Genomic DNA, 25,996 nt, shown 5'->3' on the forward strand with positions numbered 1-25,996 from the left:
TGAAAGTTTGGGGCATATTGGACAACGCAACATCAAGCGGCTATATTATAACTTTATAAGGACCGGGGCGGCTTCATGAAGAAACCCGGGCTGAGAGACTATTTCTAACCTTCCCTACCTAAGCTGCATACGGTTTCCACTGTTTCCAAAGTGTTTTCCACTGGTGATTTCCGGCGACTCAACTTATTTTATTCATTCTCATTTTCTTAGTTAATCTTATGTAGAAGTACAGCTGTAGCCAGTGCAACTTTGTCGCGACTTACTGGTCCTTTTTTCCCGTTCTTATCATCACCGTGATCACTGTCAGTATTAATTAAGAAGGATTAGAAGACCCCCCTCCAAACGCCTGGAGTGTCGTACTTGGGTTGACCGCTACGTGATTTGCAGCTACTGCATTAAGAAACGTCGGTGCTGGTAATATCACTGTTAAGTACGACAGCGTAGGCTCCACGAGTGTCTGCTTGCGTCATAAGGCAGGCATATCAACGGCAACATCAAGAAATATGTGATGAGGACAACAACAACAGCAGATAAATCGTGAATATGACATGGGGTGAGTCACCGCTGGAGAGCAGTGCGACTACCATATTACACGCGAAACATTAGATATGATGAGATATGAATGTGAATGAAGTCAAATGAGCTAGGTAGTAAGACGTTTTGGAAAGAATTGAGCTGTCAACTTCTGGCTGTGCAAGGCCGTACGAAAAGAAGACGAAGAGAAAAATAAAATGAAAGAAGCACAGATTGCATTTCTGTCGCAGACAGCCTTCTTCTCACAGTTTTTATTTTTTTAAGCACTGTTTCCCGGACGTAAGGTCATATCTTCGAGTCTCTTTGTGTTGCCGGCTAGCATGGATGCCGCGTTTGCATCCAGTGCTGCTTGCATTTACACGTCAGTCCTCCTGGCGTCCTTTTCGATCCGATATTTTCTTTCAGATCTCTATGTTCCAACACAAAATGACCTAACTTCAGGTACAAAGGATGCAGAGCCGCTCACTTTTAAACGCTGGAGCATCGAGATTCTTTGGGCTCGCTAACGTTGCGAAGCGTATTAAGCCGAAAGCAACAGTTTGTCGCTCGATATTTCGTAATGGATATGAGCGTAGGTGTTAGCCTGTGTCGTGTCAAACGAAGAAGCTGGCATTGTACGTCGCTTGAACACTGCACGCCGTGTTCGCTTTTGAAGTTAACGACTCGACATGGGATCGACTGTGCTGGCTCAAGTTCTACGGCGGACACGAAGGAATGGCTGCGCAGTTGCTCTGAAATCGCTTACTCTTTCCTCCTGCCATCTTTGGATTAAGGAGATTTATGGTCATGCTGCTTTGGGAAATTACATTTCCCTCGATAAATCATCGTTGTCACTGACTGCAGAATGCGCTGCCCAGCAAGAAGGCGTCGCCGACGATCCACGGCGTGGACGTGCATGATATGTGGGATTTGCGCTCTTGGATGACACCTAGCGCGATACAAGATGTGGAGGGTTCTACAGAGTAGACTCATTCGAAGTTGCTTCTCGGTACTAGTACAAAAAAATCGGTACTGAAAATCTAATAAAATTACACAATGGTTACGATTGTGTAAAGCGAATTTCTGTTGTGTGTGGATGTTGACACACTTCTATTGATAATATATGCACAACCACTTTAGAGTGACGAGTATTGCCAGTGAGTGGTCATGTGTAGAGTTGGGATTAGCGGGACAAAAATATTACTAAACTCGGGATAAAAGCGAGACAGCAAACGACAATTTCCGGGACAACGTACCCATCTCTGAGTATGTGAAAATTGCGTTTATTAATAAGCCTTTTTATTTTAAAATGTTTTGCATCACCGAAACCGAGGGTTTTGTGATACAGCCACGCTTTTCTTTTAAAGTCATCTTCTGTAATCCATCTCATCATTCTATCATCGTTTGTTAGTCATCTTTCTTTCTTTGTTTTTTGTCATCTTTGTCTTTAATCTATCTCATCCTTCTTTCACCGTTTGTTAGTTTATCCGTTATTTCCTAATTCTTTTCTTTCCTTTTTTATTTATTTAATTCTTCTTTGATTTATTTTTTTTCCTTTGCGGAATAGCAAGCCGAAGTCCCGTTTAGCTGACCTTTCCCTCCGTTTTTTTCCCTTTCGTCTAATAAATATATCCCCCCCCCCCCACACACACACAGTGATTTTTCGAGACCAAGACCTAGAGACAGAGACCTTCCCGTTAACAGCTACAGCTGTCAAACACATAAATCCTGACTGAATCAGCCTGACATTATCGACATTATGGTCCATACAGGGTGTTCTTTACACGGTACACGGATGTAACAGGGGGCGTGAAACGGGTGTTGTCCTTTCTGCGCGTGCGACACGCTTGTTTCGGTTCCGGCTCAGTTGCAGAACAATATTTGGTGATGGATATTACAAAGTACGTGGTCGTTTCAGAATTATTAAAAAAGGAGGGTCGCTTTAAATAATGACATGCTCTAATTCTGCTACCTCAAATTTTCCTGAAACGCTCGAATTAAGAAGTTAATTAATGAATTTTAGGTAATTAGTCGTCTATCCTTACATCCTTTACATCCTTTCACCCTTTACATCTTTTGCATCCTTTCTTCGACAGAATGTTCGCCTTGCCGCATAACCTACCCGCGAAAATGGCATCTGCGCTGCTCTCATAGCTTTTTTAAATAAAAAATCTGTGTCGTATAAAAAAAAGCACGCCTTATATCTCTAAAAGTTTCGCTATTCGTACGTGCTACGTTCCAACATACAAAAATCTAATCAAAAAGATCGTACTGCTTTTGTCATCGCAAGCCGCACGTGTTAACAGAACTTCTACAACATCGATTGCTAGGTGGGACACAACAAGAGAAGAGAGGCCCTCACCCCGCAAATAGCAGTAATCGCACAAAATCAATATCAAGTTTGTAAACGGCTCTTGAGTCGGCTGCACTTCAAGGGCGCAATTCGGCAAATTTCTTTCCGCGTTGTGATTACAGAACCGGCGCAGGAGCCTCTCGACGCATGATCTTTGCTGTCTGTGAGGGTATTCGCGAGAAGATTGACGTGGCTGTCTAACCTGCAAAACACGCGCGCAGATATTCTATTTAGAGGATAACATTAGAGCAAGGTTAGTCTATTAGAGAGTTTTAGTACATCGTACGCTATCGCCTTTGCGTACGTAAGGGAGAGTGTTGATGGTTCTGCGCACTGCGCGAAGCTCTCTTCCTGTTATAGGCGTACGCAGAACCATCAGCACTATCCCTTGCGTACGCAAACGCGATAGCGTACGATCCACTAAATTTCTCTATTGTGTGATACATCCCGACGTGGGGATGACAGTAAGTCGGGACAGCGCCATTAATAGAGAGTTTTAGTACAACGTATGCTGTCGACTTTGCGTACGTAAGAAATAGCGTTGGTGGTTCTGCACGCATGCAAAACATAAAGAGAGCTTCGCGCATTGCGCAGAAACACCACGCTATCCCTTACGTACGCAAAGGCGATACCGTACGATGCGCTAAAGCTTTCTATTGTCCTCGTCATCGTCGTCTTGTTTACGCCAGAGACAAGATGAGCAAAGTTAGACCTTGTAACATAAAAAAAAATTTTTTTTCGTCAACTTTTATGTTGGCCATTGACCTCAACATTTGCTTTATTGTTGTTATTCCTTAATTTATATCGATGAAGCGACCGTGCATGGAGTTGGGCAAGAAACCAGTGTCACTCTCCAATCGCTAGAACACGATCCGGATCTGCTGTTTGCAGGGACTCTATCAAACCACCATTTATCTGTTAATTGCTGTTGACCCCCAGGTGGCGAAATTAATCCGTAGATCGACCACTGTGGTGTCTCTCATGATTACAGTTGTCCCGCGACGTAAAGCCACGCATTTATTATCAATTGCTATATATATTGCAATAGGGTTTGGGGGAAAGGCACAGTCATTCTAGTCGGGCGTGGACGTGCTCCAAAGAGCTAAAGGATTGGGAAGAGAGGGAAAAAAGGAAAACCGAAAAGAGATGGTGGAGAGAAGAGAGATCCCTGTTGCCTTGGGCCTTCGACAAAACTGCAGAAATACGTATCACAGCATTCCTCAGTCGTTGTAACGGGGGATGGCTATACAGCCAAACTCCTTTATAGCGAACACCTTTTTAACGAAAATACCACTACAGCAAATTTGTTTGCGGTCCCGCTGGAGCCCTATACAATCTTAAAAATGAACTTCACCGCACTGCACGCTCCTAGCCAATCATCATCTCGAATGATATCGTTATCTGCCCCGATTTGTTGAAAACGAGAGGCGTACGCCTTTTTGTGACACTTATGCTGTTCATAATTGTCACAGAAAAGGCGTACGCCCCTCGTTTTCAACAAATCAGGGCAGATAACGATATCATTCGAGACGATGGTTGGCTAGGAACGTGCTATGCGGTGAAGTTCATTTTTAAGAGTGTAGGTACAATAATGGACATCCTTTTTAACGAAAATACCTTTACTGCAATTTTTTTTTTGCTGTCCCCTGAGTTTCGTTGTAAAGGAGTTTGACTGTATAACATGCACACTCTTATAAAACATATCTTCGCCGAAATAGCACGCTCCAACCAACGATCATCCCAAATGACATCGTTTTGTCCCCTAATCTGTTGAAACCGGAGGCGTACGCCTTTCTTGTAACAATTATGTACTGCATAAGTGTCACAAAAAAGGCGAACGTCTCCCGTTTTCAACAAATCAGGGGCGAGAACGGTGTCATTCGGGATGATGGTTGGCTAGGAGGCGCTGTGCGGTGAAGTTCTGTTTTTAGGAGTGATGGTAACCGCGACGACTTTACTCCACTGCATCATCCGTACCTTAATGGAGATGTGACGTAGAACAATAACACCATATAACCCCTTTTAACATCGATACAATCAGTCAAAATCGTCTGAGGATAAAAATTACGTGCCAGTCCACGCGTCCGTTTTGCAAGTATAGAAAACCTCGTACTGCGTCACATAACTTGAAAAAAAAAAAAAAAAAAAAAAATATCCGCGTCATGGTAATAAGCTTTCGTCTTCACATTTGATTCAGCAATATTCTGCACTGTTCATCTTCCTCTCTACACTGCTTACTTTATAAATACAATCGCATCTCTCACATACATAAGCCTCCGCGAAAGCTAGACTTAATCCAACTGCGGGTGAAACCGCAATGAGGCTACTCCGATGCATCTCCAAAATCGATGTTCTGCACGCAAGAATTCCATTTGCCTTTCAGACGAAACCCAATCGCTTCATGTTTCGCGGAATATTCCTTCTTCTTTTGTCGGTAATGATGACAGGAGCAAAGTTTAGCGCAGACAGGACTATTTGGCGTCGCCCAAAGTCAACTACCAGCGTACGCAGCGTCTGTCTGTCATATTGTGCAATGCCGTACAGCCGCGCTTGCCATAATGCATATGGGATTCTTCAGAACGCATATCATCTTTTTCTACGAGGCTTTTAGGGTGCAAGCATATTACGAGACTGCTTCAGCAAGACCATGCTTATGATATGCGTGTTATTGATAAAGAAACTTTCAAATATGGAAACAAGAAATAAGGAGACAAGAAAAAATGAAGAGAAGGAATAAGATGGGAAAGGGAGATTCTTTCCTCGTCTGCGGTTCGAATACATTTCAGATTTTTTTTTTTTCCTTTTAGGTGCAACAGGGCAATGTTTTAATCGCTCGTGCTTGTTTACTTTCGATGTTACGAGTGTTTCACTAAAATCCCCCAGCTGAATAATTCCTCTATAATACATAATAATTCGCGAATATTATTCACCTAATGACACTTAGTGACTTTTTCAAGTAATTAATTGGTCTCGGTCTACATTCTGCATTTCTTGTCCGCAGCCAGTTACATACGCGAGCGAGGGGCCTTTAAATGTCAACTTGAAATGCTGTATCAGAGGCCATTCAACATCTGCAAAGTTCTCGGCCCATGGAGTAACCCTGGACATCAGTGTCGTGCACTTGGCGCTTTTCTTTCCTTTCTGAGGGCCACCGGCCTCCTTCACGAACTGTAGGGATTACCTTCCCTCGTCACCCTTTCATGCGAACCATTTTGGAATGGGGTAGGGTCTTGCACTCAACGCAGGGGAAACATCCCACATCATCATCATCATCATCATCCATTCATCTATGTTGTTGTTGTCGTTGTTGTCCGGAGGAGCGCACAATTACCCTCTCTTTCGCTTAGCTATCCGGCTCTCAATTACGTGGTCATTCGCCTGGTTCACGCACGGGGGTGACGGAAGATAAGAAACAGCCGCTTCAATATTCCTGTTCTATAAATATTTCTGTGGTATATATATATTCCTATATAAGTGTCGACGCACGGTTTTTCTGGAATATTTTTCGCTGAAGGTCCCTATCGCTACGATACTGAAGGCATCCGAAGTAAAACTTAAATGTTGGGACTTCTATTTATTTTTGATTCCGAGTTAGCGCCGCGAAGCAACTGTGGCTATGAGCGACGTGCAGACGTGGACAGACGGAGGGAGGACAGCAGGAAGGAGTGGGGGATAGGGGGGTTAGTATGCGTCCTGGGCCGACTTCAGGGGGGAATGTGCAGACATTCGTCTGGAACGAATTTGGAAAACCCAGGTAAAAGTTCAGACAGCACAGTCGGTGGCAGGATTCGAACCCACCACCTCCCAGTCTTCAGCACGACCTTGGCTACACTCTTAAAAATGAACTTCACCGCATAGCACGCTCTTAGCCAACCATCATTTCGAATGATATGGTTATCTGCCCTGATTTGTTGAAAACGGGAGGCGTACGCCTTTTTTGTGACACTTATGGTGTTCATAACTGTCACAGAAAAGGCGTACGCCTCCCGTTTTCAACAAATCAGGGCAGATAACGATATCATTTGAGATGATGGTTGGCTAGGAGCGTGCTGTGCGGTGAAGTTCATTTTTAAGAGTGTACTATCAACGAGCGGGACGCGTTAACCCGCTCGGCCATGCCGCTGTTTTTTTTTTTTCTTTTTCAAACTTCTATTATTGCACATGATGCTACGTGTAAGAATGAGATGAGTGAATGAATAACAATATTTATATTATGTACAAGTAACTGAAAACTGCTGCACATAACATAATACGGCGACAAAATGAGACTAACGCGCGTTACAAAAGCAAACATCACACCAACCCAAGCGCCGCGAAACTTTACAAACACAGAACCCCGCATGAACAAGGTAACTTAAGCTTAGAATAGCGTAGAGCTGGTGGTTTCTGTTTAATTAACGAACGTGTCCAAATGAGCCACTCACTGGTGGCAAGTGGCCACTTGTTCACCAAAACGAATGTTTTTTTTTTTTCTTTTTCATAGCTTCAACCGTTTGTGAATTGTTGGGTTTCTGAACCGTTCTGAACACCCCGTATATGAACTTCGTACCGACAACATGCCACTAACTGTAGCACGCTACCGAATCACTAGCGTCCTCGTCCGTGGTTAAATGGGCATTATTGAGCTCTACTGACGGGCCCATTCATCATTCGGTGAGCGAGGGTTGTACCTGTAATAACGAGTAACCGGGAAAAAATATTCCATCCTCGCTGCAGAGGAAAGCACAACGAAGCTTATTATTATTATTAACTATGCTCTGTTACACGGACTAACCTCACATAACCCGTGTGCCATGAACGGGTAGGGTCATGGAGCATTTAGCACTCCCGTTCAAGTGGTTGCTTATAATGGACTTGGTCCTAGAATCAGCATGCAACAGCTGCCCCGCATTAACTAATTGATCGGTCACACACAGTCCGTCCCTCGGTGTACCAAAGAAAAACAATTATACAGTGAGGAGGTCAGTATGCGTAACGTTTTTTATCCTAAGCTCATTTATTCAATTTTGATATGGAGAATATTTTTCCGCAAACCTATTTTCACGCATAAGGGAGAAGGACACTAATTAACATGCGAACATTATCGATATTTAGCTAAATTTTCAACGGAATAAAATATTAGATATTCGCGATCTTTAGTATATCGGGGTGTTCACGATAACAGTCCTGAAAACATGATAAGCCAATCGTGCTGTGTTTTTTAACCGGCTGACATCACATGGCTAAGCTTGGATTTCATAACTTCCTTTACCCTACTTCTGTGTGGCCAACAACGACAAGCCGATTAAGACATCACCCCCCCACCCCTCGCCGCCCCCCTTAGAGTACTTCCGATCGACATAATTCCGATGTACTTTAACTCGCTAATGTCTGTATCTCGTACCACAGACTAGGAGTTCGCCTATAAAGATCCTAAACACGCAACAATACCAGAAATCCATTCCCCGTCCCAATTGAGTAACATTAGATAATTAAAGAAATGTCTGGTCTCACAGATGGAAGCGAATCAGAGCGCGCGACAGGTTTCCTAATTGTGCAGGTGCAAGCATCAAGGAAACAAGATCTTCGACCACACGAAGGTAATATAAGAGATTGTCGATCCCTTTTACATACCGACTAGTACATATAGTCTATCGACTATTATAGTCCATAGGAAGATATGCAGGGGTGTCGAAGATAAAGTAGGAGTTTAGCAATGAAACAAAATGAATAAAAGTACTGTTTGGAGGCTGTAGTACAGTACACATTGACGGACATATAAAACGATAGAAATGCACATAGAAGTGGCCATTTGGTCCAGTTCTTGCTCGATAAATCGTGGACATAAAAAAATAAAAACACTGCTCTCATAACATTCCAAATGGCCTATCCGCCTGCTAGGCCTCGCGTGTAGAAGGGTTTTCGTAGTTTTTTTACAAGTCTGAACTTTCTCACGATATTTATTTTGCTGCTGGTTTGAAATTTCGAGGCACCAAGCGCAAGTTTGTTGCTCTGTCTTTAGCAAATGTGGTTTCTGTATGGTTGATTTCAAAGCAACAGTGATTCCCCGTGAGCTCAAGAAAATAGCTATACTGAAACCGTATTTCTAACCTTCCGTTTAGGTTTCCGTTTGTCTTCGGGGTTTCTGCCCCTCTATTGCCGAATGCTCTGCCCGTCGGTGTGGAGACATGTTACTCGAGGAGGATCATGCATCCTGGGACGACTTCACGGGGAACTGTGCCGACAGGACTGAAACAGAATTTCACCGCACAACGTGATCCATCTCCGCCTCCCTCCCCGATTTGTTAAAGAGAGGAGGCGTACAGCTTTTTGTGACTCTTACGCAGTTATGTTAATTGTAACAAAAATGCACCCGCAGCACTAAATAACACGTACGTACTCCTTATCTCGTCTCGTTTCTTCTTCTTTTGTCTCTTTTACAACAAATGTTAGCATTATGTTGCAACAAAGGCTACCTTCCGGAATGGTTATGCGATATACCTAGAGCTACGTGCATGAATTGCTACGCATTTCTTCCTGGTTTCGATCTTTTCCATTTTCTCAATGCGTGTGTAGATAGAGAAGTCGTCATGTATTGTACGCGTTCAACTGCGCTGCTGCAATCGCAGGGGCTGTGCGACGTTCCATGTTTTTCACTGGAGCCCCTACTCGTGCTGTTTGACGTGTACTGTAAATAAACGTCAATTTATTTCAATGGCCTATATTGCTCCCTCGTGTGGCAAGCGTCCAGGAGCGAGATGCTGCTCGTAAACATGACGTATTGCAAAATAGCATTGCAAATATGATATATTATGAACGCACAGTTTATGTGCAGGTTGCGTTGCGTTTAACCTTTTTGGAATGAGGTAGGGTCCTGCACTCAACGCAGGGAAACATCCCACATCATCATCATCATCATCATCCATTCATCTATGTTGTTGTTGTTGTTGTTGTTGTTGTGCATTGCGTTTCTTGCTTTACAAAGCCTTCAGGTGCAAAATCACGTTAACGGCAAGGGGACCGTCTGTAAAGCGTGCTCTACCGCACTTACACCCATAGTGTGGGGAAGCCGCCTTCACGAACACCTTAATCAATACATTTCTGAGAGCGCACGCGTGCATTTCTTTCCTGAGTATTTCCTTCCGTTTTCGTGACCAGCGTATTTCGTAGGACATATTTAGATTGTACTAATGTGTTGTTTAACGGCGCAGTGTAGCGTCAATTACGCAACAGCAAGGCGTGACAATTTTGCTCGCAAAGTTACACAGACGCGCCTGTTCGTCAAATGAGGCGCAATCTAGACGTGGGAGTTGGCGAATTTGGATTGAAGGCAATTATCAGCAATCATCTCAGCAGCGGGCAGACTTCGTAAAACGACCAGCCTTGACGGCAGAGAACAATTGGATAACATCGCTGATAAGTTTATAAGTGAATTTTAAAAAAAATATGGAGAAATTGAATTCGGCACTCGACCAATTCTGAAACTAAAAAAAAAAAGAAAAAAAAACAAAATAGAAAGAACAGAAACGTGTCGTAACACACGAACCCACCAAAACGTAGTCGCGGGGCCACAATTATATACAATGGGATAACACGCGCGCAACATCAACGACAGCGCGACAGCAACAACTAAGATACGGTACAGCGGCAACAGTCACAACATCACACACCAACAGTGCACGGAACCTAATAACCGGATCCCAAAGAGCAATGTGCAATCCGTATTATTTTTAGTCCGTCCAACTCCAACTCCAGCAATGTGCAATAAAATTCACAATCGCCATCAGAGCTGCATTGCTGGAGGGCAGACTTGTACAAAATACTGCGCAAAAGTATTTAAAATAAGATACTAAATACTCTACGGAAAAAGTATTTAAAATAGAGTACAAAATACTCAAAACTGAAAGTAATTTGAGTAGAGTACTAAATACTCTAAGAAGTATTTAAGATACTCTTTAAAGTACTTTAGTATTAGCAGTAAGTGAAACGCGTATTTTGAACGTGGGCTTACAAATGAAAGGAATAAACTTCATCGGTCATGCATATCTTTCATTTGCAACGTCTTGGTGTCAAGTAATGCTTGGTGAACTTTGGTGAACCCAAGTAAACTTTGTTGATATGTTCTGACCCAAAACTTCGTAATCTCTCCTGTATGTCGGTTCGGGTCTTTCGTGTTTATTGCTTTGATGACCAACGAAATAAATGCCGGGATTATCTTGTACCTAATCCCCTGGTGATTCACCTGGCAATATGAATAGGAACGGCTTTCGGACGAAGTTGGCTATTGACAAGCAAGGCCAGGTTTGGGACCAGCCTATTGTACAAGAGGATAAATGACATATTCGCGAATTCCCGAAAAAAAGAAAACGAAGAAAAAGGGGATTAAATTCCAGTGAGCTGAAAATCTCGGCACGGCGGGAAGCGTGCTGGATATGGCTTGACGAGGAAGGAAAGTATTTTGAGTACTGAGTAGCAAATACCGAAAAAAGTATTTTAAATACATTAAAAATACTTGTCGCAAAAAGTATTGAGTAGAGTACCAAAATACCGGAAAAAGTATTTAAAATACTGTATTTTGAGTACGTACTCAAGATACGTACAAGTCTGCTGGAGGGCCACACACCAACCGCCTTTACAATGACAAAAGGTCTACGATCGTATGATCTACTACTTCGGATGCCAGCAATATTTTTTGCTTGCTACAGAAATTTGTTAGACGATGATTTCTCCCTCCGCTGCAACATTTCTACGTAAAGGCGAATTATTTTCAAACTTTGCATAGACGACGGCCGGGTTGGATGTGTACAGCTTGCATGGGGGCGAAGGAAGCAGGCCCATTGAGTCTCACACACATCCTATAGCCGCACTTTATTCCACGAATATAAATTTACAAGTCCTACAATTCTCCCATGTTCCACATTCCCCCCTTGCTGCAACCGAAGCGCCTACAGTTTTAAATGACATAACAGACTTTTAAATTTCATTCATTCGTTCGTGCTACTTTAGAAACGTTTGTAACGCTGTTCCAGCAACGCCCAGCTATTGAAGCGGAAATCAAGTTATAAACCGCCTTTCTCTCTTATTTCATTACCTACCATTATGCAAAACGATCTGACGAAGCTGCGCAACCAAGGGGACGATTTAATTGCGTTTGCTGTGTACCTCCAGCACGACCAGCTCCGACTCGCATTATACACGACTGCGCGTAACTCGATAAGTTACAACGGCAAGTTGGCACCGTTGCGAAAGCAAAAATCTAACTCACATTAGCCTTTCTACTCTGCATGTCTGGGAAACAAATGACATTACATCTATTCTGTCTCGCGAGCGCAACCATCCAGTCCATCACGTCGCAGCGAGAGAACGCCGAATCGAACGCATAGCTGTGCGTGAACTTCGTATTTTCCAGCCGAGCGGAAAATAAATTTTGCTTGGTTCGCTCGCTGCGTCCTTGCTTTCATTGAGTACCACGGCAACAGACATCCAAAACTCGTCAACCGAAGGTGCCGATATATGTATATGTGTGTACGTATAGAGAGAAAGAAGGGGGTAATAGGGGAAGGGAAGGTGGAAGGAGACAGTGGCGTAAATGAGTTCCTGCACCGCACACTGCACAACGCGTGCCTTTCTAACGCGTCAATAATTGGAAGCGGGATGACCTGGTATTTTGATTCTTTCGCATGCGTGTGCTGCTGAAATAAAAGATGGCGAATTTCAAATAATAGTTTACTTCGGGACTTTATGTCGCGAGACAGCTGTAACCGAAGTTTCAAAGGATGTCGTATTTAGGCGACTACGTTGCAACGCGGGCTGTTGAAAAATGGAGCATGAATCAATGTCTGTGCTACAAATAGAGTAGGATGCTATAAAAATGTATGAACAATAATGCATTTGCAGCTGGTATGTCATGTACTGCAGCAACTGTAGCTGTGAATATGCGCATGCATTTTGAATAACAAAGCCGCCTGGCTTTCGTACATTAGAAGGCATTGTTGCTGCCGATTGTTTGGGCGATAGAGCCTTCGCCAAGATGCAACGTGTTACATTCTGGCTTTATCGTCGTACGAACGAGTACAACAGTATAGAAGAATAATATATAATAGTAACAACAACAACTACATGAACGGCGGTGGGATGAGGTGATTCACCGCAACAATTGCGGTACCATACCTCAGTGCATGTGGGTTAATATATGAGTGGGATGACGATGAAAAAGATGAGGCATACACACACGCCATGATAGTATATAATAGTATTTGATTATACTTTAAGTAAGATCTCGTGATAAGTGCTTTGTCTTCGAGGATTGACAAAACGTGCCTCGTTTTGTCGACTCCCGACATTATGCTTATTGTCATTAGAACCATTTCGACATCAACACTATCACTTCAACTAACTCATTATAATTTTCACAGCGTCTTTCCTACACGTCCTTCAAAGTGCACGGCGCGACACGTATAACTCGGCTGCCATGCCGTAAAGTGGGATATCCATTACACGGACAAACGTCAGTGACCTGCCACATCCGGTCTCCACAAAACCTGCGCTATCGTATCGCTTTAATGAGGGCAGCACGGAGCCCTGTGCAAATGAAGCTTCAAGCTCCTGATAATAGGATCTGCGAGCCAGGCTATTAAAACGAGCCTTCGCTATCCAGAGGCATCTCGTTGAGATGAGGCTTCCGGCCTTGATTACGCACTTTCGTAAGCTGTAGATTCGGACATAGGACGTTGTGATGTGAGGCCAGATCTCGTAGAATGTTGATTACTGCAGCCGTACGTGAGGGGAGACGCAGCAACGGCAACGGCAAAGCCTAAAGCATCTTGGCTCGGGTCGTATAACGTAGGACGGGTATCGTAACATGAAGGTCGTGCTATGTGCGAACTACACAATGCGTCGCGGTCTGCGTTGCCGTGTTTAGGCGCGATTCTATAAGCAAAGGATTTCCTATTCGGAATTGAATGGTGGAATGCAAGACAGTAAGGAACAAAGCACATGTAATATAGACGTCGTAGGGGATGAGGCAATTAAACATATAATGAAACACAGCACATGCCTCACAGTGCCCAATTAAATTGATATAATGTAAAGCTTTGTATCAGTAAGGAATAATATCTCAGGGGAACAGGTGGAGTCACTGAGAGTCATTCTCTTGAAGGCACATGTCCGTGTATCGACGGATGTTTCGCACACACAGCCGTTTCTGCTGTGTCCCTAACTTGTCTGCTGTCGGGCGTTAGCAGGTCGAGAGTGCGAGAACTGTTCTTACTAGGGTTTGAAAAGTATCGGGCGGGGCCCCTGTAAGGCCCGCCGGAGTCCTCGCCACACAACATCTGCATGTTAGAGCGGAAATATCATCTTTGCAATCAACTACGGCCGAAGAAAGGCCCAAACGACTAAAAACATGAAGTGGGCTTCTTTCTTTCCGTATGTAAGCGTTCTGGGGGTAGCCAGTTCGACTTCGTCGTAACCCACATCCCCATTTTTTTTTCTTTATTACATCACATCACATCACATCACATGAAGGGGGCTCTTGGCGAAATTTCCAACGTTCTACTGCCGATCTCCAACGCAAATCACAAATAAAACCATCGCCGGTCGACGTCTGAGCTTTTCGCTCTCTTTTCGGAGTGTGTTACTAAGCCGCGAACCTTGTTTATCGAGTGCTCTTCGTGTCGTTCTTGTTCTTCTCCTCTCGTGTGTTCCCGAATCATGCACTCCTCCCAAGCTATAGATGCGCTGCACCAGCACGCCGAATCCTTTACCCTTTTCCATTACCCTTTTTTCTATAATAAAACTCAAACTCAACTCTGTCTCCATTACCCTTTTCGTTTATGAGTTTGTTCTCAATATCAGCAGTGAGAGTGGAATTCGTACATACCGGACCCAATGACAGCGTGCATGGCTCTGCATCTTCTCCCTTGTTTTCTTTTAAATAATCAATCAATCAATCAATCTGCATCTTATCAGTTGGTTGGGTGCGGTAGATACGGTACTTCGGACGCCACGTTATCAACGATTGATTGATTGATTGGTAAAAGATTAACGATTTACTAACAGTCGCTATCGTTTCCAGCTGTTAGCGTTGCGCTATGTGGCGTATTTTGTGGTGGATTTGGTAAATCCGGAATGCGCTTCCCGATTCTGGGAGGAAAACGTTACTTTAACTTGGAAAATTTCAGCCTTAAATTGTAGAAATTAAATTTTAATTAAAACTTGATAGGATTACTTTTTAGTACGTGACGATAGTTTTCTAAAGATAAATAAGGTTGACTTCACTTTTCGGACAAGTCGATTTTTCTTTTGTATAGACTTTCGTGTCAGGTAATGTAAAACACCAGTGCCTGCATTCGTGTGTACGCGCACATTTCGTACAACCGCAGAATTGGATGATAATGATGATGATGTCAGGAGGACAAAAAATGGAGATGTGAGAACGCTCACTGCGGGACAAGCTACTCCAGGTCTAGTAAAGAAAAAAGAGAACGTCTAAACAGACGAGAGCTCCGCTATGCTCCTAACGAAGGTAGCGCACTCATCAACAGCATTTGGAGTTGCCTCTCTCTCTCTCTCTCTCTCTCTCTCTCATATTTCAGAAAAAAAGATGGGGGGGGGGGGGGGTTTGGTGCTCCGAAGAGGCGAGCAATGAAAAAAAGAGTGACGTTTCGAGCGAAAGCTCTTCTTCAGACTAGGTGAACGGAATGTTGTGAAGCTTTCGCTCGAAACGTCACTCTTTTTTTCATTGCTCCCCTTTTCGGTACACCAGAACCCCCCTCTTATTTTTCTGTGTTTCTTTTCGTGTACCCGGCAGCCCTTTTTGGATTTTCGTTCTCTCATATTTCAACCTAGCTAGGCTACAAATTCAAGCTTCGCATAACTGGACGTAATCGTTGGAAGACGTGTCCGTGTGTCAGTGGAATGTTTCCGTCGAGCGAAAAAGAATTATGAGATCGACCATATCCTGTCTGACATCGGACTCAAGCTTTCTGAATGAAAATCAGTCTTCATGCAAATTGCAACAGAAGAACCGACAGGTCTTTGCTGTCTGAATATGGTAGGGCGCAAAAAAGGAAGACAAGGACTTACATACAATGACATACAAAATGCAGACTCCTCGCTATCGCCGCTCAGGTGCCTCGGGCTTTACTTCAGAAGCTCCCTAGTGCTGCATGGAAACATTTCTTCAAGGAATCCTTGATTGTCCTTTCTTTTTGTTTTGTTTTTTGCTGGCACGGGTAGTCAGCTCCCTTATGCGGCGGGGATTAATTTGCTTCTCGCTTCCTTGCCCTTATTTGAAGCACTTCCGTCCCAGAGGATACAGACGTCTGCTCCGCAATGATATATGGTTCTTTTTTTTTCGAACTCCGTGTTATCGCCGCGAAGCAACTGTGGCTGTATGCGGCGTACAGACGTGGACAGATGGAGAGCGAACAACAGGAAGGGGTGGGGGATAGGGGGGTTAGTATTCGTCCTGGGCCGTTTTCGAGGGCAATTGTGCTGACATTCGTCTTGAAAGTCTACCGGAAAACCAGGGGAAAGCTTTGACAGCACCGGCATTGGTGAGATTCGAACCCACCACCTCCCAGTCTTTTTATTCCACGCAAAAAAAGAAAAAAGAAAGAGAAATCTAATTAAAACCGACTCAAGCCGTGGCAAAAGTTCCCAGAAGATAAATACCGTCTGCCGCATCTTTTTCGTATAAGTAGATGTTTTAACGGGAATTTATAGCACGCGAGGTAACCCTGTAACCTAGGTAACCCTAGGTAACCCTGTATAAATTAGACAACTAGACGGGTATAGAAAACAGTCTCTGTTCGAAATATCGGCGGCTCACGTCCTGAGGCACTTCCCTTCACACCCCGCATAACTACTCGCTTCGTATTTACTTGGGGTATAAACTATCGTTTTTCTACTTGCTCCGGGTATAAACTATTCTCTTTGTATAGTTGCTACGGTTTTAAGACCACTATTCGCATATCACTGTTCACGACAAGTGATGTGATGTGATGTGGTAGGAAGAAAAAAAAAGGGGGGGGGGACGTAAGTCACGACGAAATCAGACTGGCTACCCCAGACCACTTAGCCGCAGTTAGCTGAAAAAGAAACAAAAAAGACAAGTGACAAGCAACTTTTCCTTAGCCATCCACAGCTGTTCGCTAACAAAATCTCACGCATGGCGTAAACGGACAACAAGAAAGTAAGAGATAACCGGATGTGATCTTCTGTCGGCGCGATACACGGTCGGAAGAACAGAGATAAGTATCGCGCACTGAAGTGTTGGCTGGCGTGCAGATAGCGCACCAGCCCACAAAGTCCCGCACCGAATTGGCCGTTTCTGCAGCCGCCAACGCCGCGCTGTTGTAGTACGTGTTCCATCGAGAATTAGGGCAAGTGAGGTCGATACCTGTTCTGCGCTGTTACCCCGCTTTATTCAGCTGGGGTGTCGTCTCTCCGCTCGGCGCGCGGCGAGATTTCGCCCTGAAGAACGATAGCATTATGGGAACGCTCATGGCCCGCGAGAACCCTTCTGAAAGCAAAAACATAATAGCTTCATGGAGGCATTGTGTATCCTGAAAGGAAAGACGAGCGCTCCTTTGTGCGGCCCACAAGGAATAGTACGACGATGAATATGTGACGAGAGAGTACATAGAGCAGCCGGTCTGCTGAAAACAAAAGCTTCTTTAGCTCGGCTGGATGGGAGACCCTTCGATGTTGGTTTTGGGCCCTTGGTCACCGGACCATCAGTTCCACGCCATGCAGGCGTTTGTGCGACTGCAAGTTAATGGATACAGTGTGACTCGCTCTGTGTGAGTGACTGACTGACTGAGTGTCTCTGTCATTCATTGTTCTTATTGTAGTTAGCCATTTTTGTTTTCCTAATTGATCTGGAGTAGCGGGCTCTCGTAATGAGTGCCTATTTCTCCATTTTTTTCTTCTCTCTTTCAACTCGGAATTGGAATTGGAAATGAAAGAAAAATGTGGAGACGTTAGTCCCGACCCAGTCAGGACTGGCTACTACAAAACGCGTTTGTGGGTGGAACAATAGAGCCAGAAAAAAGAGAAAAACAAACAAACAACATTAAAGAGGTAGAGTGGGTCAAGCAGAAGAGAGCGTAAGGGATAAAGGGGATAAAGGGGAAGGATAAAGGGGAGAAAGAACGGGGGAGACGTTATGCACCAAGGAACGCTCACTGGTTCATAATGTCAGAGACCGCGCGAACACAGTGTCACAGAAGTTGTCACAGAGTGTCAAGCAGGTTCGAAGCGGTAAGGAAGTCGACAAAAGCCTTTCAACTCAACTCAGCTCATATATGTACACTCTTAGAAATGAACTTCACCACATAGCACGCTCCTAGCCAACCATCATCCCGAATGACAACGTTCTCGCCCCTGATTTGCTGAAAACGGGAGGAGGAGCCTATTTTGTGCCATTATGCACGGCACAAAATAGGCTCCTCCTCTCGTTTTCAACAAATCAGGGGCGAGAACGTTGTCATTCGGGATGATGGTTGGCTAGGAGCGTGCTATGTGGTGAAGTTCATTTTTAAGAGTGTAGGGAAGTCCGAGCCACGTCGCTCACATCCCCCCTGTTTTTTTCTTTATCACATCACCATCACAATCTATCACGTCGCTCGGCTTCTTCCACACGTCAACAATGCTAATTACGATTTCTGGAAGCAGTTTTTATGTTTTAAAGCCGATATTATTCGAAGAATTTTAGTTTGTGTGTTCGGTTGTGCTCCACGCTGTTCCTACTTTTATTATTTTCCACGCGGTATAGAGTTACGAAGGGCGAGGCTTTTGATAGTCAGGACGGCTGAGTGTCTCCTAGGGCCCGTACCCACATGCGGTACACACATCGACGCTGGCGATGCTGTCAACGTGCTGGCGACTGCGTGTGTGGCCGAAAGAATACAGGAGCGTGACGCAATCTCCGTTGACCACCTGATGGGACGAAGATGCGCGGCATGCCGCTAAAAATCGTGCATGGCGCGGTCGAGGAAAAGCGGAGGTGGCTTCTCCCGCACCGCGGCAAGAATTTTCCGCTCCGGGTACGCGTTATACCGCGCGCTTTTTGCATATTTGGGTACGCGGCCTTAGTGTATTATAGAGTTGTTCCTTTCTTGTATGGTATGTTTTAAGACGATATGCCAGTTGCATTTTCCTTTCCAAAAACAACAACAACAAATATAATGATGATGATGATGATGAATGGGGGAAATTCGACAGGCGAGTTGTGGCACGCTATACCCAAATACCGACGGGACCGTATGAGACATGACATGTACAATGAGGTAACGATGGATGATGAGAGGTAGTAAAGTTGCATCAGCATCTTTGGCTATACGTAGAGGCCCACATAAACGCAGGTAGGCACGACAGGCACACACTCACACACACATATATATAAAGAGACGATGATGAGATGGGGCTGATGGCCAGCAGGCTGGGCGCTGCCCCAGTGCCATTTGTAGATAGTGAGAGATGATGATGGAGATGAGGATTCAGGTGATCAAAGCAGGGTGGAGAGGCCTGTTGATGACAGGAACTCCAAAAAGTGACGGAGACCTTGGTGCATATGAAGGCTACTGGACCATGGGCCCAGCACCTTGCCTATGCGAGAGGCACAGAATGTGGAGAGGTGGACTAAAGGACATAAAGGAGGTCGGTATCGGTTTCCATTCCAGCTCGGGGTGGCAAAAGCTAATTTTTGGAGCTTTTAGTGATGGGAGGCAAAGGGCACGTACCATGTGGTTGCAGAAGTAAGTGATTGTCTTATTTGCGGATAAAGACTGCTTCAAAATGCGGGTAGAGTGCGACAATACATATCTGTTACATATAGCGACCGCGTGAATCTGGCCTCATAATCGTCCACCACTCAACTGTGCATATTGCTCGTTCGCGTTCACGTTTTCGTGAACCGTTAGTTTTCTAGACGATATGTTGTGTTAGCACAGTGGGCCAACCATGTGCACACAGTCGAAGAGTTAGTAACTACCTGGTGCAAGCGGTAACGTACGCTAGTTTTTCTAAATCATGGTACTGAACAACAACAACAATAACAACAATAATAAATGATGATGACATGGGATGCATGGGGTGACATGGTACTGAGAACTTGCTAGATTTGCACGAAAACCGCTAAAGTGTCGTATTGACCAACCCGCCCCGTTCATCGTGAGTGACGTAAATTGATCACGGTTTCGTCAAAAAGAGACGATGCAAGCGTCAATGCACGAATTCTGATTGACTGATAGATTTGAAGGAAAAAATAAAATGGAGATTTCTAATTATATCCGTTATATCTTCCTACTGTGCTTCATTCCCTGCGTCTTCTGAATCTTAGGATGTATGTGTCCTAAGAAAGTGGACGCGCAGAGAGGTTATCGCTCCCATGGTAGTCAACTTTCAATTATGTGAAACTGATAGTTCTCCACCATTTAGTACAAAAACAACATATTTCATGTTGATAAAAACAAGAAACTACCTTTACATATCCAAGTGGTACCGTAATGAAGACGCGGAAAGCATTTTATCCCCTACAGCTCGATACCGAAAAAAAAAAAAATACACTTTGCGCTCTGAAACTCTGATCACTATTGTCCACATCACCATCCGCACAAGGAGAAGAAACACGCACGTTTGCAAATGTTACGTCAGCGTCTGCTCGACCTGCTCTGCTCCGCCATAACGGCGGAGAATGACCCACCACATCATCATCCCATTTATGTGTGTGTGTGCTCAAGCTGGCAGCTGAAGCCGCCTCTCGCAATATCCGTGCGGTTGCCGGGAAATCGGAGTTACTAGTATTTGGAAAGATGAGAGTATTTTTCGCGAAATTAAGTTGAACAGACTCGCAGTGACGATAACGAGTACGCGAGAAACTTCCCACTCATCATCATTTTAAATAAAGTTGTTATCGCCGAGTAGACGAGTTGCGACGGTAGCGACGGTAGCGCTCGTTACAGTGATGGGTGCGGCGTCGGTTGTATCGGGTATAGCTACGCATGTATCGGTACAAATTTATTTACCCGCCTTTCGCTGTAGCCCTCAGACGTTTGTGTATTAATCAAATTGCGTTGATTTCGGAGTTTCCTCTCTTGGCGGTTTACATTTTCCTTGCTGCCCTAGAAGCAAATAAAAATGATTATTTAAATTGTACGTAATACTGTATGTATACATAGACAATAATATCCTTCTGCGCAAGGTAACATATTTTTTACCGTAGAAGTGCATCTGCATGTTCAATAACTTAACGATAAAACGTGACATACGTACAATCCTTGCAGCGACCTCTATAAGGAATTTTTTTTTATGCGTATTCTATGAATGGCTTTTTTATTCTCGCTTTGGGTAGAATCGCCTTCGCTCGGCAGCTCAAGTCCCGTGTCTGGTGATGTCTCGTGTCTCAAGTCGCGTGATGCAGCGCCGTTTCGTCTGGTATCCATTCTTGGTTCCTGTAAGCTGTGCGCCACGTTCAATTCCCCCACGACACCAACAGGACACTGCAAAACAAGGAAACAAAACAAACCCACAGCTTCCGCGACGTCGTAGGTAAAACAGCCTCTTGATTGGCCATCACAGACCAGCGCTACAGAAATGAGCGCTGAAAAAATTGACAGGAGCTCAACTCTGACAAGTGCTGTTTTCTAGCGGTTCATAGCAGAGCGAGGAATAAAAACCCCATCATCATCATTAATTTATCTGTTGTTGTTGTTGTTGTTGAGGAGGGGGAAAAAAAACGACACTGTTTTCTAGCGTTGTGGAGCAGAGCGTGAGAACAGGCCCTTAAGTGTACACATCCTGCTAGTTACCAGCGAAGCTGTAAGTAGTAATTATAACCGATAAGCCGCTTCTAATTCAGTCCAGCTGTTCTAGAGGTTGCGCCACAATCAAACGCTATTGACACATTCACAACGTTAGTGTGTAACGGCGGTCTGGTTCCCATAGCAACAACCTAATCGCTGTTAATCTCAAAGGTAATCCTTCCTTTAGGCACGTTTGGTTCGGCTCCTTTCCCTAGCAAATAGCTCGGGTAATCCGTGTGGTTTTGGAACTTTTCTAGCGTGACAAAGTCGTAGTTTGAAGCAAGCTTGTGCCAGCCGCAACGTTGTATACGGCTTGCAGCGGATATTTATGAATGCTAACGTGCTCTGTCTAATTAATAGCTGTTCATTATCGATATCGGAGCGACTCCCGCGGTGTCTCAGGCTTCACCGGTATAGGACTAATTTTCTTCCCGAATTAATTATATCCGGATTAACTAATTAACTACCCGAACGTGTGCTGTTTATCACGTTCAGCCTCTAATATATACGCTCTAAAAACTTCGCAGCACAACACGGTCCCTGTCGATCATCATTGAGAATCGTATCGTTCTCTCTCGTGTCTTTAATGGTAATTGGAGTAGTAATTGGTAGACTTTCTTCAAAGCGGGGAGCCGTACGTTTGTTTGGGAGGCTTTACATTTACGTTCAATTGTCACAGAGAGGCGTACACCCCGTTATATCGTTCGCCCCACTCAATATAATTGTGTGCAGTATCTATGCAACTGTCAACAATTATTGTTGAAGTAGTTGCCTTGGTTGTGTGACCTCCGTACAATAGGGAGTTTTAGGAAACCGTGAGTACGCTTTTCTGTATCGCTATCAGCCTATCAGCTATTGCTACGCTGATAGCTTATTGGCTACTAGCGTAACGGAAGAACAATCGAATGGCGTTTACGGTTTCCTAAAACTCCCTAATAACGGCCCCGGAACTACGAGAAGCCGATCGCGCTCTTTATATACCTTAACTTGGGTTTGACAGCTTTATCGTATATCGCTTTCATTGCGTTACTCTCGATCTAGTAAAACTCGCGACGAGGGATTGAATTGGATATGAAAGAAAAATATGGAGAGGTTAGTCCCGGCCCAGTCAGGACTGGCTACTCCAAAACCACGATTAGGGAGTTTTAGTAAATACATGACATTCTCGGGTAAACATAAACAAGCCCCCGCCACAACTTCCGGTGCCACGAAGACTTCCGCTCCTTCCGCGACTAAGGACGCTCGGAACCAGCCGCCACGCAAAATTATATCTTTCGCTTTCCTAACTTGTTGAAAACGGGAGGCGTACGCCTCTTTGTGGTAATTTGAATTGCCACAAAAAGGATATAGGACCATCTCTCTCCTCAAATCAGAAGAGATAACTGTATCAATCAGCACAGTGGCAGGCGCAGAACGTGTTTGCTGTGAAACCGGATGTCGTTTAGGCACCAAACCGGAAGCGGTGAAAACGGCATGCGAAGGAGAGCGTTCAGTTACACTTCCGTATATCAGGATATAGAAATATATTTAAAAACTGCGAGCAAACGAAAATGACGACGCACGAAATATGAACAAGACTGAAAATAAAGGAAGAGGACGAGAATATTGCTCTATAAAATACCATTTCCGATGTGTATGGGTGTGTCTGTCGGAAGCATCACTCTATAGGAGACCAATTCTTTCGTATCTCGTATAGCCGAACTTGAAAAACAGTTCGGGGTCGTGCAGTTAATCATTAGACCGGTGCAGCTGACAGCAGCATTTTCCTCTCGTTCGTTTGTGACAAGAGGCTTTGCGGGGAATTTTCCGACGTGTAATTAACGGGATGCACCAGACGTACTTTCGGCATCCGGGGGAAATCGAATGGAACGAAAAGCTTTCCAATCCAGTAAGCATTACAAAAACATTTCTGAACAGTCGTTGCATAACGCGGGTTTCACGCCGCGGGACGACTCGGATTATCGGCAGCGGCGATGATGATGACAGATAGTAGTTTTACATGTCCGGTTCTTAAGAGGGAACTTCACCGCATAGCACGCTCCTACACTCTTAAAAATGAACTTCACCGCATAACACGCTCCTAGCCAACCACCATCTCGAATGATATCGTTACCTGCCCTGATTTGTTGAAAATGGGAGGCGTACGCCTTTTCTGTGACACTTATGCTGTTCATAATTGTCACAAAAAAGGCGTACGCCCACAGTTTTCAACAAATCAGGGCCGATAACGATATCATTCGAGATGATGGTCGGCTAGGAGCGTGCCATGCGGTGAAGTTCATTTCTAAGAGTGTAGAGCCAACTATCATCCCGAATGACAACGTTTTCTCCCTTGATTTGATGAAAACGGGGGGCCCCATTTTTGTGGCAATGATGAACTACATAATGACACAAAAATGGCGTACGTTTTCAGCCAATCAGGGGAAAGAGCGATGTCATTCGGGATGGTGGTTGGCTAGGAACTGTGTCCAGCTGTACACTTTTGTCTAGCACTGTACCAACTAGACTCTTAAAAATGAACTTCACCGCATAGCACGCTCCTAGCCAACCATCATCTCGAATGATATCGTTATCTGCCCTGATTTGATGGAAACGAGAGGCGTACGCCTTTTTTGTGACACTTATGCTGTTCATAATTGTCACAGAAAAGGCGTACGCCTCTCGTTTTCAACAAATCAGGGCAGATAACGATATCATTTGAGATGATGGTCGGCTCGGAGCGTGCTATGCGGTGAAGTTCATTTTTAAGAGTGTACCCCAAGCGTGGATATTAGTCTAGTAACGACAGAGATTTGGGGGGGGGGGAGAGGTCAGGACATCCGTCCCCCCTTCTAGATCCGCCTCTGAGGACAACCGGATCATGAGTGACGCCCCTCGTGTTCTCTGGAACCGGTGGTTGCCTGGAGTCAGGAGTTTTTAAGTGACTTCAGGAGCAGTGAAGGAGATCAGTGGTGAAGGGAATCCCTCCACACAATGGGGGCACGCCAAAGGAGTTGGGGAAGCATCTCAGGGTCGATTCTTAGGAAAAAGTTACTTGGCGAATCTTTTTAATAGTCTATACAAAACGCCATACCGCATCCGTGTGTGTAGGTGGCTTTCGTGCCTGCCTATACCACGCTTTGTGCATTCAGATGCGCATCAATAAATCTCGTAAAACGGGCAGATCAAACTGTCTTTTTTTTTTTCGCACCAATTGTGCTGCTCTACCATTAACATGCATTTGACAAGGTGATGCGATGAAGCACGTCCTTACACAATGCCGCAAATCTGCATTGCATATTTCGACATTGGATGCCGGATCAGCGCATTGTTGGTACCGGAGCAAGAGAAGATCCAAATAAGCGCAGAATCCATTACAGAGGATGGCGGAAAATAGCGCACATGCATAAATCATGGTTGCCGGGAGGCGAGGCTGAGAAAGGTGGTATAAGAGAGCAGACGTATTATAGGGGGAAGCCTTGCTGCTGTTGTATACTATTAGCTGTGAGAACGAAGCGGAAGAAACCAGATGGGGAAAATTCAGGATCCATTTCCAGGTTTACAAACCACGGGATTTGTATTTCGGCAGCAAGTGCTGCATTGAATTATGTGTTTCGTGTTCGTCTAATCCAATCCACTGAACATCGTGGAAGGTGGCAAGTAATCAGACAAAAGTGCCTCCCAGAGTCTTCAAAATTACCTCTCGTACCGTTGTTCATTTTCAAGAGATCAAAATCGATTTTCTGGCTGACTAGTGCCACTGGAAAAGGTTCTCAAGGTAATGTTGATGAAGTACTCTTGTTTATACACTACAAAATGGTCCTAATATATAGACGGCCGAACTGACGTGCAGCTGTTGGCAGCCATGCACTGGGCCTAATACAAACAGGGTGTCCCGAAAACGTGTCATTGAATTCTAATAGAAAAAATTACGCCCCCTAGAATCATGCGGTCAACGGCATTTGTTCTTGCTAGGTTTTTGCCACCTCCTGATGTGAACGTCATGTAAGGTAAGTTTAATTATGTAAATAATTGCGAACTGAACTCGGAAATTTGCCAAGTAAAGGTAACTTTTTTACCTCACCAACATGAAGAGCGTGCCGAATTTACTCAAATTCATCATAATTGAGAGTGATATTCAGGATATATCCCATCGGAAAAAATAGCCGAACATCATACTTTTCGGAGCACTTGAGCATAACGCGCAGAGACTTTTTGAGCGCAATCGCTGTCAGTCCGACGAAAGGAGGTTGGAAACCCAGCCCACAGAGGGATAGTAGAAAAAGTGACAGTTCCTGAAATTGGAAGAGGGGAGGTATGGTCCCAGCCGAAGCCGGACACGATAAGCCATGTCTGTGTTATC

General features: G+C 44.5%; 1 protein-coding gene and 1 long non-coding RNA gene across 2 annotated transcripts in view; one reads left to right on the forward strand and one right to left on the reverse strand.

Annotated features, from left to right (window-relative positions):
* Window positions 1–25,996, forward strand: part of LOC135367898 (CCN family member 2-like) — a 91,118-nt gene that overhangs the window by 14,412 nt on the left and 50,710 nt on the right. The window lies entirely within an intron of this gene.
* LOC135367899 (uncharacterized) overlaps window positions 20,884–25,996 on the reverse strand; it is a 195,888-nt gene continuing 190,775 nt past the window's right edge. The window contains exon 6 of the long non-coding RNA XR_010414573.1: window positions 20,884–20,973. This is a non-coding gene — a long non-coding RNA (uncharacterized LOC135367899). The remainder of the gene's footprint in view (window positions 20,974–25,996) is intronic.

Source organism: Ornithodoros turicata, chromosome 9 (assembly GCF_037126465.1).
Source record: "Ornithodoros turicata isolate Travis chromosome 9, ASM3712646v1, whole genome shotgun sequence".
Lineage (NCBI taxonomy): Eukaryota > Metazoa > Arthropoda > Arachnida > Ixodida > Argasidae > Ornithodoros > Ornithodoros turicata.